The following is a 13,352-nucleotide window of genomic DNA, read 5'->3' on the forward strand; positions in this document are numbered from 1 at the left end:
TGGACAGTCCTGAGACTTGGCATCCGGTCAGCTCCCGGCATCTGGCTTGTGTCTAGCGAGAAGAAACAATTTTTAGAAACCAAATTGACATTTGAAAGAAAGAAGAAAAAAAAGATACCTATTTCATACTCTATCAGCCATTAAAATAATTACTTGCTAACATGTCCAAAGGCCTAAGGACCAAAATTAATTGGACGTAAATAGACTTTTAAGAAGTCAAACACACTGTCCCCTCCCTGCTCGTTTTCTTTGCTTTCCCCGGGAATCTGTTTTTTGAGGGAAGGATCCTTTGTGCCAGTGATTTTATGTACTGTGGTCTGAGAAATAATGACAGGCAAATGTGGCAAGAACTAATCAAGCTTTGAGGGCTTTTTTTTTTTTCATTATTCATCAACGTGCAAGATGTAGCAAGTTAAAATTCATTTTGCCCTTGAATTCCCAAAGTGTTGGCCTCAAAGGTACAGGTTTGAACTCAAGTAAAGGACGTTTCATTTTCTACAGATCTGATGCAGATAGGGAGTCTCACACTAACCCACATTTGCAGGTCTACTTAAGCATTTTCAGAAATTATCAGTAAAATTGATTGTATAGTATGACTCTTGAAAACACCGAAACAAATGATAGTGGTTCTTTATCTCAGAAACAGAATCGAACGGACACAGAGAATTTAGGCGTTAGGAAAAAATAAGCACTGTGATGTAATGAATATTGTGATTCCTACACGCTGATGGTCTTCATTGGTGGTTGAAAGGTCAACCTACGTATTGGTTAGTTAAGTACATAGCTCTCAGATGGGTTTCCCATGGACTCTTACCTTCTTGACTGCCTGCAGATACTGAGCAAGGCCACTGAGAGTGTGTGCCTGTGTGCATGTAAGAATTCCAAATGAGCCGAAGCCGGTTTGGCTCAGTGGATGGAGCAGTCGGCCTGCGGACTGAAGGGTCCCGGGTTCGATTCCAGTCGGGGGCATGTGCCTGGGTTGCGGGCACATACCCAGTGGGAGATGTGCAGGAGGCAGCTGATCAATGTTTCTCTCTCATCGATGTTTCTAGCTCTCTGTCTCTCTCCCTTCCTCTCTGTGAAGAATCAATAAAATATATTAAAAAAAAAAGAATTCCAAATGAGTGAGGGAGTGGGGCGACCCTACCCATTGTCTCATCTTCCATCAAGCAGTACAGTAGAAAGATCCACATTAACTGGTGCTAGGTAGTCTGAAATGTCTTCTTCGGTAGTTACGGCCATCTGGTAACCACAGAAACCAAGAATTTGGAGGTTATAAATTCCAAGACCAATTCTGCCCTGTGACCTGAGAAATGGTTTGGGGCAAATACTTTCCTCTTGTCCCTATTCACTGATCTATTGAAAATGACCTACTAATGTTTTTTAATTTATTGGGGTGACATTGGTTATTAAAACTATATAGATTTCAGATGTACAGTTCTATAACCCATCATCTGTATATCGTATTATGTGTTCACCACCCCAAGTCAAGTCTCCTTACATCACCATTTATCCCGCCCCACCCCCCATACCCTCTTCTACCCCCCCCCAACCCCCTTTCCCTCTGGTAATCACCATATTGTCCTCTGTGTCTATGAGGTCTTGTGTGTGTGTATGTGTGTGTGTGTGTGTGTGTGTGTGTGTGTGTGGTATTTAGGGGTGGTTTTTTTTTTTGCTTAATCCCTTCACCTTTTTCATCCAGTCCCACAACACCCCTCCCCTCTGACAGCTATCAGTCTGTTTTCTATCTATGAATATGTTTCTATATTGTTTGTTAGTTTATTGTGTTCATTAGAGTCCCCATATGAGTGCAATCATATGGTATTTGTCTTTCTCTGACTGGCTTATTTCACTTATGACCTACTAATATTAATTATGAAGACTATGATAACAAAAAGGATAGGATAAAGTGCAAACATTCAATGTAAAGTATTTTTATGTGTATGAAGGAAGGAGAAAAAAAGTCAAATAAATGTTAATGGAGCATACAAACAATGGCTTGTGTTTTGTTTACACCTTCTGCTCTTTTCCAAGGAAGAGAAATCATTGTAGCTTGGTGTACTTCCTTTCTTCCCTTCCTTGATCCTCAACAACAACAAAAAATTTTTTTTTACTTTTTTAGCAGCGAGTCAAATACAAAGTCTTTCAATTTCACAGAAGAATCTCAACTATTCCCTTTTTCATCTCATTTTTTTCTGTTTTCATTTATTTCTACTTGTCAGAATGATGATGATGCTCCTTAACTTTCTCACCACACCTGAATCTTTTTCCTACCTGTCCTCTTCCCTGTGCACTTCACTCCCTATGTTAGCTTAATTCTACTGTCCTTGCCAGTGCAAAGTTCCTCCCCCTCATTGACCAGGCTTTCTCCTCAGAGCTACTTTCTCCTCTGCCAAGTCAATACTGGGTTTACAAGATCCCAATTCCATTTTCATGCTTTCAATAAGATGAGAATGAGATGCTTAAAAACTATTAACTTCCTCTTCCTGAATAGTGTCACACAGCTTTTGTTCAGGTTTTAACTTGGGCTCTGTGAAATTGGAAGGGAAGTAAGATGAAGAAAGCAAAATGGAATAGCCAGAAAGGGTAAAATAGAGGAAGAGCATGTTAGAAATCTTTGAATTTTCAATGTTTAAATTTCAATAAAGTGTAAAATCAATATAACCAACATATTAAGTGTATTTCATTGTCAATTCTAGGAATTTCAATAGTGTTTAGAAAGTTTGGCAAAGTTTGATTTATTGCAAATCAAAGACCTTTCCTCTGTGGGCCCACCACCCCCCCCCAAAAAAAATGGGAGGAGTCATAATTAGTTCTGATGTTACCAAGTTATAATTCAAAACCTGCAAGTTGAGAGATGTTGCTTAATATGTAGTGCTAGACTATAAGTAGCTCAAAGTTGTTCACACTTTCCTATGAGATATTAACAAGAAATTCCCTTTTAACAAAGAGAAGTCCAGGCAGAGTTTAGGTCACGTGTCAAACCACTGTGCCGTTCAGTGGCAGAACCAAATGCATTTGACCCACATCAGCGGAGTTTCTGTTCTTTATTTCCTCATTCCTCTTGGTGTTCATTCAAATAAGATATAAAGACTGATTCAGATTTGCCAAAACAGAGCAAATATTGAAACTTACAGGGTTGGTAGCACAATACTTAGCACTCACTATGTGCAATGCTCTCTGATATTTTATTCTGCTGTATTCTGTCTCTTTGTATTTCAGTTCACTAGTAGGGCAGTGCAACCTATACTTAAACAATGCATAGAAGAATAAGAATGTTAACATTTATATAATGTTTACTATTGCTAGGCTCTATTCTGATCACTTCACAAAGAATAACTCATTTAGTCTTCACAACAATCCTATGAGGTAGTGGGTATTATGACCCCATTTTATAGAGGAAGAAACTGGCATGGAGTTGTGCTAAAGATCAGATAGCTAGATAAATCCATCCACTTGGATTTTGAAAAAGGTTATACATGGTTTTCAAATCTGAGTTCTATGTAGGCTCAATCTGGGTGTAAAAAATAGGATTAAAGTTCATGTTTTAATAGACTCCAATAGCCAAAAAAATTATAAGAAAGAAGAACAAAGCAGAAGGTATCACACTTCCCGATTACAAGCTATATTATAAAACTACTAGAGGCCCGGTGCACAAAATTCATGCGTGGGAGGGGAGGGTCCCCTTAGCTCAGCCTGCACCCTCTCACAATCCGGGACTGCTGGCTCCTAACTGCTCACCTGCCTGACTGCCTGATCACCCCTAACTGCCCCCCCCCCCCGCCAGCCTGATCACCCCTAACCGCCTCTGCCTACTGGCCTAATTGCCCCTAACTGCCCCCCTGCCAGCCTGGTTGCCCCCCCTGCTGGCCTGATTGCCCCCAACTGCCCCCCCCAGCAGCCTGGTTGCTCCTAACTGCCCCCCCCGCCGGCCTGGTCACCCCTCACTGCGCCCCCACTGGCCTGGTCACCCCCAACTGCCCCCCTGCCAGCCTGGTTGCCCCCAACTGACCCCCCCACATCAGCCTGGTTGCCCCATGCAACCTGCTGTTCAGTAGTTTGGTCATCCCTCACTAACCCCCCTGCCAGCTTGGTTGCCCCCAACTGACCCCCCCACATCAGCCTGGTTGCCCCATGCAACCTGCTGTTCAGTAGTTTGGTCATCCCTCACTAACCCCCCTGCCAGCCTCGTTGCCCCACACAGCCTGCTGCTCAGTCGTTTGGTCATCCCTCACTAACCCCCCTGATGGCCTGGTTGCCCACTGCACCCTGCTGTGTGGTCGTCCGTCCGGTTGTTTTGGTTGTGACAGCCCTTGGCTTTTTATATGTTAGGATAGTAATCAGAACAGTGTGGTACTGGCATAAAAACAGACACATAGTCTAATGGAACAGAATGGAGAGCCCAAAAATAAATATATAAGCATACAGTCAACTAATATTTGACAAGGGAGCCAAGAATAATGAAGAAAAGACAGTCTCCTCAATAAATGGTGTTGGAATAATTGTATATTCACATGTAAAAGAATGGAACTGGACCCATAGCTTACACCACTCACAAAAATAGCTCAAAATGCATTAAATACTTAAATGTAAGATCTGAAACCATGAAACTCCTAGAAGAAAACAGAGGAACAAAGCTCTTTGACATTAGTTTCGGTAATAATTTTTTGGGTATGATGCCTCAAACATGAGCCTCAAAATAAAAAATAAATACAAGTGGAGCTACATCAAAATAAAAGGTTCTGCACAGCAAAAGAAAGCATCAACAAAGTAAAATAAACAACCTACAGAATCAGTAAAATATTTGTAAATCATATATCTGATAAGGGGTTAATCTCCAAAACATATGAAGAACTTATACAATTCAACAGCTATAAATAATGTTTTTTTAACATCTTTATAAAATTAAGGGAAAAAGAGCACCTGGAATTTTATCTCTCTCTCTCCTGGATTCTAGCCTCCCTAACAGCAGTCAAATCCTAACCTTTTCTTGAAGTAAAAAAACATTCTAGAGATATAAATATTTCCCAAAATGACATTTTATTTCATAAGAAGTTTCACAGCAAAACAAGGAAAAGAACAGGTTGTAAGGCACAACTATTTTTGTGAGCTGATTACAGAAAGGAAACCTTTTATTACTAGAGGCCTGGTGCATAGATTCATGCACATTGAAAGGAAATTAATTAGAAGAAATATTTTAATATCATTATTAGCCCTTTCTCTGTGATAGAAGTGTCAACCAAATTCACAATCGACAATGACTGATCAAAACACACACATGTGATTGGCACCAGCACGAGCTTTATATGTATTGTGCATGCACAAGTCAACTTAGCCTTTTATAGATATAGAATAAACTTGCTTAATTAGACCTGCTTTCTGATTTAGCTAAACTTTTCCAGCCCAGTGAAGCACCCCAACTTCTCTTTCAGGTAATTGTCAGCAACACGGCAGTAAATATCAACATGAAGCACATTATTATTGTAGATCATGCAGGGAGAACAAAGGGTAAAATATTTCACTGCAGCAGTGTTTGACTACATTCTCTGCAATGAGAAAACCAGAAGTCATTTTCAAGGCCCATCATTTTGTACTTCTTTTGAGTCAGGTCAAGTTTCTAAACTTTCTAAATCTCCATTTTCTGGCTAATGAAAAGAAAATAAGATTCTACCAAGTCCCTATCTACCTACTCCAAAACTTCTGTGAGGATCAAATGAGATGAGGCATGTGAAAATGCTTCACAAACATTTGGTTAAAGTGTAAAATGTTTGCACCTGGCTATAAAGCAAGTCGTGTTCCTGGACTGAAGAAACTCCAAGGAGGCTAGTTGCTAGGGAGAGGAAGCTGGGCATTGCTATGTGATGTCATTACCCGGCACCCACAGTGACCGTTTCCAGGCTGGGCTGGGCTGTGGGCCACATTTTGCACCATGGGGTCTTGGCAGCCTTGGCTGCAATTTGGTGGGGTGTCGCTCAGGGTGGTGGCGGGGCCTGTGTCCCACTTAGGAGAAGCCAAGTGTTGGTTTGTCAGCACCAGGTCTGCGGTGCTGTTTCTTTTTAAATTGCCAGTGCGCATCATGGCAGCTCCTGCGTTGAGCATCTGCTCCCTGGTAGTCATTGCGTGTCATAGCTACCGGTCAGACAGTCGGACGGATACTTAGGCTTTTATATATAGATGCTTATTCATATGAAGAGTAATATATTCTTGGTGTTCAGTAAGTGAACTATTACAAGGATTCAACAGTAGAGGATTCTGAGAATCAAATAAGCTATTCGGAATATGAGGAAGCAAAAAGGACCCAATCAGAAGAACAAAAAGAATCCAAAAATATGAAGATAGTGTAAGAAGCCTCTGGTACAACTTCAAGTGTACCAACATTTGCATTATGGAAGTCCCAGAAGGAGAAGAGAGAGAACAAGATATGGAAAACCTATTTGAAGAAATAATGACAGAAAACTTCCCTTATCTGGTGAAAGAAATAGACTTACAAGTCCAGGAATCACAGAGAGTCCCAAACAAGAGGAACCCAAAGAGGACCACACCAAGACACATCATAATTAAAATGCCAACAGTTAAAGACAAACAGAGAATCTTAAAAGGAGCAAGAAAAAAATCCGTTAGTTACCTACAAGGGAGCACCCATACAGCTGTCAGCTGATTTCTCAACAGAAACTTTGCAGGCCAGAAGGTAGTGGCAAGAAATATTCAAAGTAATAAATAGCAAGGACCTACAACCAAGATTACTCTACCCAGCAAAGCTATTATTTAGAATTGAAGGTCAGATAAAGAGCTTCACAGACAAAAAAAAAAAAGGTTAAAGGAGTTCATCACCACCAAACCAATATAACAGGCAGTCCTTGGGTTATGTCAGACTCAACATATGTCGTCATTTCGTGGTTATGTCACTATCTCCCATTTATTTATTAAAAAAAAAAAAAGTTCCGTCATTTCGACATATGTACATATGTGCTTTATGTTTTTTATTATTTACTTACCACAAGTAAAGTTCAGGAATTGTTATCTTTCTTTTAATTTTTTTTTTACTGTTTCACTTCATTACGTACTGCTGTGTATGTGCTCCATGTGAGTGGCGTAGGTGCTTATGTAGGTGGGTTCCGACTTACGGTGAAAATCACTTTACATCGCACCATAGGAACGGATCTCCAATGTAAACCGAGTACCTACTGTTTATGAAATGTTGAAGGATGTTCTATAAGGAGAGGAGGAAGAAGGAGGAGGAGGAGAAGGAGGAGGCAAAAAAGAAGGGATAAAAAATATGAACAGTAAAATGGCAATAAACACATATCTATCAACTATTGAATCTAAAAATCAAAATAAATGAACAAGTAATCTAACAAACAAAATAAACTGATGAATAGAATAGAAGCATGGAAACATGGAACAGACTGACAAATCTCAGAGGGAAGAGGGGTGGGCGGGGGGCGGGGGATGGCAAGAAGAGATTAACCAAAGATCTTATATGCATATATGCATTATTTATGGTCATAGACAATAGGGTGGTGAAGGCCTGGGTGGAGTGGGGACTAAGTGGAGGGAGGAATGGGAAGAAAAAAGGGGGACATCTGTAATACTCTCAACAATAAAGATTATTTTTAAGAAAGAGACTAAGAAATGTAATGGTAAAAATGTCAGCATAAGTAGCAAGATTAAATTTTTTCATACCCTTTGGACCCAACAGTTACTCTTCTTGAAATTCATCCTAACAAAGTTAGCAGACCAATGCAAACATATACATAACAAGGTTATATATCAGTGTTGTTTACAATACAGAAAGATTAGAACCTTCTAATATGAAACACATCAATCATGATGCATAAAACTCGTTCATCCTCTTCTAACAGAATCTACCCTGCTCACAGTCCCTTGCTGTGGCCTTAGACTATTCTTTGAGCAAAGGGTAGTCACAGAATGGATTGGGAGTGGGGAACTGAGCCATATGCTAGCCAACAAACCGCACTGAGCCTGACCCAAAAAGCCTGGTCTAAGGGGATTGATACTAATTAATTAGACCAATGAGATTTTTCTTGTTTTGCAATTTAACAGAAAAATACAGAATTAGCCAATTGGAATTGACATGTACATTTTTAAGTAAATAAATTATAAAGTTATATTAAAACCTCAGGAAGTAAAAATGATTATTTGCAAATATGCCCAATATATGTTTAAAAGTTATTTTCCTAAGAAAAATATTAACTACACTGTTGTTTTATCTGTTCCTGTCTCAACCATTTACCAGTTACATTAGTTACAGTAGGTGGTCAACATATTCTTTCAAACGACCGCTTGGGAAATAAGTGTTGATAATAAAGCCTTATATTCACAAAGTTAAATATCTTGCAATTCAAAGCTCACTAGAATTGCCTTCTGTGGGATATGAATATTGGCTCTGTTACCAAAATCAGAGACTGTATTTCCAATGAATGGATTTTCTTTACACAGGTAATACAGATTTTAAAGAAACCACATGGGCTCATTAAAGGTTAATATAAATGTGAAATTACTGCCCTAAGGTTCCATTAGCCACTTTTTGTTGAGTTTAAATAAATCAGCTTGTCAAATAAAGCTCTATATAATACTTTCCTCATGTGCTTTAGTCACTTACTCCAGGATGGACAAGTGCCAAGCATTCAGTATGTTTTACACATTTAAAAATAAATAAAATAGCCCTGACCGGTATGGCTCAGTGGATAGAGCGTCGGCCTGTGGATGCAAAGGTCCCAGGTTCGATTCTGGTCAAGGGCATGTACCTTGGTTGCGGGCACATTCCCAGTGGGGCGTGTGCAGGAGGCAGTTGATCAATGTTTCTCTCTCATTGATGTTTCTAACTCTCTATCCCTCTCCCTTCCTCTCTGTAAAAAATCAATAAAATATATTTTAAAAATAAATAAATAAAATAAATACTGCATCACCATAATTTTAGGAAAATGGAGAACAACTAGCCAATAAATGTTACAAAATCACTTAATTGTTAACAATCATCCATGTTGAAGTAGACTCCTAAGACCTTCCATGAAACATGCATTGCAGAGATGATCATGGTGGGCCAAAATAAATAGGAAATAGAAGTCCAGTCTCCCACAGCTTCTATAACTCCACCAGCAGCTCCACACCTGTTCGGAAGTTCAGTTGAGATTTCTACCTAAACTGGAAGATTTGGTGATACCTCTCCTGGCTTGGGTTGTTGCTTCCAAAAAATTATGTCAATTGTTAGCACCATTAACACCTGCTCCATTGATTATCCACATATCAAAGTGTCAGAAATATGCATCTGCTGTTAATCAGCTGTATCCAATTTCTGCCCTGCAGAATATAACCTCTTGGCTCTTTAATTCTTATCAGAGCACAGTTATGAGTAATGCTATTCATCAAAGATTGCCTACAGGACTGGAAGGCAATTATTCTTCCCCCTTTTTCCTTGGATCAAATCAAATTGTTATCAGTGGTGTGCCCTCTGCATCCCCACCTGTTACTGGTGGAAGTGGAATTCTTGGGGTGCCTGTGGAAGAGAATTTACTGAGGCCCCCACAGGAAGATGTGAGAAGATGAGGTATTGTGGAAAGCTTTATTCATGATGTAAAATTAAGGGGGTTCCCTTCCAAGTTTCTATCTCTCTCCATCTCACCTCAGAAAAGTCCAATGTTGTCTTCAGCCGGGCTAGGCTTAAAGCCACTGCCAGAGTCTCTGCTCCATATTAAAGCACAGTCCAGTCCTGCATCTGGCTAGTGTAGCTTTGTTCCCAGTTGCAGTCCATTGTGTGTGGAGTCTGCATGGCCTATGCTTAAAGCCACAGGGTGGGCGAGTGTGGGTCATGAAGCAAGAGAGTGCAAGGGAGCAGGAACAAAGCAAGAGAGAGAGAATTCCTTGTCTGGGGATTATAACCAGGAGCTTAACCAATTAACCCTTCAGGATTTCACTTATTTGCACTGGCTCCACCCCCTTAGCCAATGATCTTTTTCCCAAGGTAGACTGACAGACAAGTACCTTCCCTATGTCACCCTGACGTCACTTCCCAGGTGTCCACTTCCCCCTTTGTGTGATTCATTCCCCACTGCATGGAATGGACGGGTGGTTCCCTGGGGAGCGTGAAGTGTAGCTTCCTGGTGAAGCTGCCCAGATGACTATGCTTATAATGTCTGGCCTCCCCTTTGCTTCCTTCCTATATTAATATTAGCTAGGTAATTATGATGATAACAAAGCCAACAGAAATGTTTATGCTTAAAACAAGGAGAGTTCCCTTCCTTAGAAGGATTCTGGCATTAGGCAGAATCTGCATAAGAGATTTTCTAAGGAAAGGCCACCTGTCATTTGTTGGTTAAGGATGACATGGTGTTCACTTTATGAGAACCCAAGTGAGAAATTTCTGTTGGGCCACAACTGCATTATTTCTGCCTTACAAATACTAAGAAGGTTGTCATGAACTATGTTTTCCACCAGGTCCTTAGGAGCTCAGAATCTAATTTGTAGACTACCTCTAGCTACAGTTGTGTGTTGACTCTACGCCTAGTTTGATTTTATTGCCCACCTTTATCACTCATTGCTCTCATTTCATCCGTGACACAAGGAAGGAGGGAGGGAGGGAGGGAGGGAGGGAGGGAAGGAGGGAGAGAAGTTGGAGGTAAGAAAGAGAAACCAAAAGTTCTGGTTAACCTATGGCATTTGTTGATTACTCTCGCATATTAACATAAGGGCAATGACCACCTTATAAACACTAAGATGACTTTCAAGGTATTTGTACAAAGAGTCTCAGAGCTAAGAGAGAGAGAGAAAAAAACAAAAACCTGTTAACTATTCCCATTCATTGTGTCCATATAATTTAAGCAGCTCATTTGGTTAAGGAACAGATATCCACTTAATTTACTTCCAGTCACTTAAAGGTGGAGGATTACAAGGAGACCTGTTAATGAAATCAGGAAGTCCTCAAGCTCCTAGGTAGCCTGGTACCACCTTCTTTTCTTCTTGCTTTGACTTACACTTGGCATCCTTTCACAGGAGCTCTTTCCATGCCTCTGCATTTAAATTGTCAAGAAGTATGCTCTCATAATCTCAGAATATCTTTCTAAGCCTGGCTGTGCTGGTCAAGCCACACCTGGGAGTGACAGTCCTGAGTCAGGTAACCACCTCTTGCCCAACCTGCTGGAACAGAGGGTCATAGACGTTAAAACATGACTCCCTAGAAGAGCCTTTGGGCGAGGCAGCTTTTTTGGAAGGAATACGGACAAGCAGACACTGGAAACATCTAGTACACCATGAAAGGATTCGATAGGAAGAAGGCTCTCTCTCCCCTCAACACCTATTGATATTTGGGCCACCCTTCAAAGCTGGTCAATTCCCAGATCTTCTGTGAAGCTGTGTCTGTCCAGCTCAGCCTTTCCTAATCTCACAATCATTTCCATGTATGTCTTAGAATGTACTTTTAGGGTCTTAAGATCTTCATCTATATTGTAAGATCTGGTAGGGCAAGATCTTTGTGTCTGTATCCCCCACAGGGCTTGGTATAGCTCCTAACATGGTACTATCAGTAAGTATTTGTTCTTGACAATGCAGACGTTGATACAGTCAGCCTTCCTGATAACCCACCAAATAAATTAATTATCCTGTCTGGTGAATCAGATAGTGAAACACACCAAAAGCCCTGTTTTGTTTTTTGTTGTTGTTCTGTAATAGTTTCCTAGCACATTCTGATATTTTCTCTAGTATTTAGGAATTCTTTTTAAACTGAATAAAAATCAACCAATCACAAGGAGGACGGGAGAAGTAAGTTCCTAGCCTCTTTCTTAGGCCCTAAATACCCCACTCCCTTTTAGTGCCCAGGAAAGTCTCTGATGACTGGGAAGTCTAGATCTGCCCTTTGTCTGAATGGATAAAGGATGCCCTTTGGAGCCAATCGATGTGGCCACAGTCCTGACTGGGGCACTTCTGCGTCTCCAGCAGGATGGACTTCCTGTGCCGCTGACACCCTTGGTGTACAGATTCTTATCATTAAATCAACACAGTCAGGCTCCCCAAGGGACTGCTTTTTTCCTGGTAGTGCATTTCCTACACATTCTTGCTTTGTCAGTTTGATAAGCATAATATTTTTAAATCCACTCTGACTAGGTGCTAACGTTTTCTGTTGACAAAGACATGGATATGGCCAAAAGTTGTACTTCCAAGAAAAGTCAAGATTCAGCTTAAGTATAGGTTTAGGTCTACTGCAGGGATCATGAATTTGGCTAAAGGAGATAGCCTGAAGCTGAGCTCTTTGTGTTCTCCAGGGTTCACTAGCTTCCCCCCCCTCCCCCCCTCCGCCCCCAAAACATTGAATTTGAATGCCTTCAGATAGTGCTTTAATTTACCCTGGCCCCACCACGTCCTGTAGCTGGCCCTGGCACACATGTTCACACTCAGTGATTGCAAGCATTCATAGTGGCCAGCTACCCTGAATCTTCTTTGGCTCTGAAGACCTAGACCGACTCCAAGGTCCCACATAGAGCAGGCTCTGTGACAAGCCAGAGGGGTCCTGGGCACCTACACTAGCTTTCCGACCGTTGTCAAGAGAGCCAACCCCGAGGCATAACAGTTTGTGAGAGAAAGAAGGCAGGTGAACTAAGCCTCTCTTTCCTTTGGAATGTATCTCTAAACAACAAGAAGTCCTTCTAAGACACAATCACAGCACCAGTGTCATACCTTAAACAACTAACAATAACTCCTTGACGGTACCAAATGTTTAGTCAGTGTTCCCATTGCCCTGGTTGTCTCATAAAGCGTTGTTTGTTTGTATAGTTGATGTGTTAGAATCAAGATCCGCATTCTACATCTGCGTGTGATTCCCAGAGTCTATTCATCTGTAGCTACTCCCTTTTCCTTACAATTCATTTGTCCCTGAGAGTTTCCTATATTCTGATTTTTGGTGATTGTATTTACTGCATCCCTATAATGTCAATGCATCATGTGCCTGTTCCCTCTATTTGTTTTGAGTAGTAGTAAAATCTAGAGACTTGAATGGGTCACATTCAAGTGATGTGTTGGCAAGAATATTTTATTGGCAATGTTGTATACTTCCTCTTTACATCACATAACGTGTTTGTCTCTCTTTTTTGTAATATTAAGATTGATCAGTGTTTTCAGCCTGATCCATTTACTAGTATTATAAAGTTTTCAGCCAATGATTTCAGTAGATCCATTATTTCAGTACGGGTTGTAATATAATTTATTCCATCCTCTTTTGTTAGCTGGAAATTTTTTTTTATGAAGAACTTTCTCTCTCTTACCATCTATTGGTTACCTTTAGGGATAGTTTGTTTGTTTTTCAAAAAAGGCAAGATGTTGATTCCCCTCCACCCCCAACTTTT

This window comes from Myotis lucifugus, unplaced genomic scaffold (assembly GCF_000147115.1).
Source record: "Myotis lucifugus unplaced genomic scaffold, Myoluc2.0 scaffold_53, whole genome shotgun sequence".
Lineage (NCBI taxonomy): Eukaryota > Metazoa > Chordata > Mammalia > Chiroptera > Vespertilionidae > Myotis > Myotis lucifugus.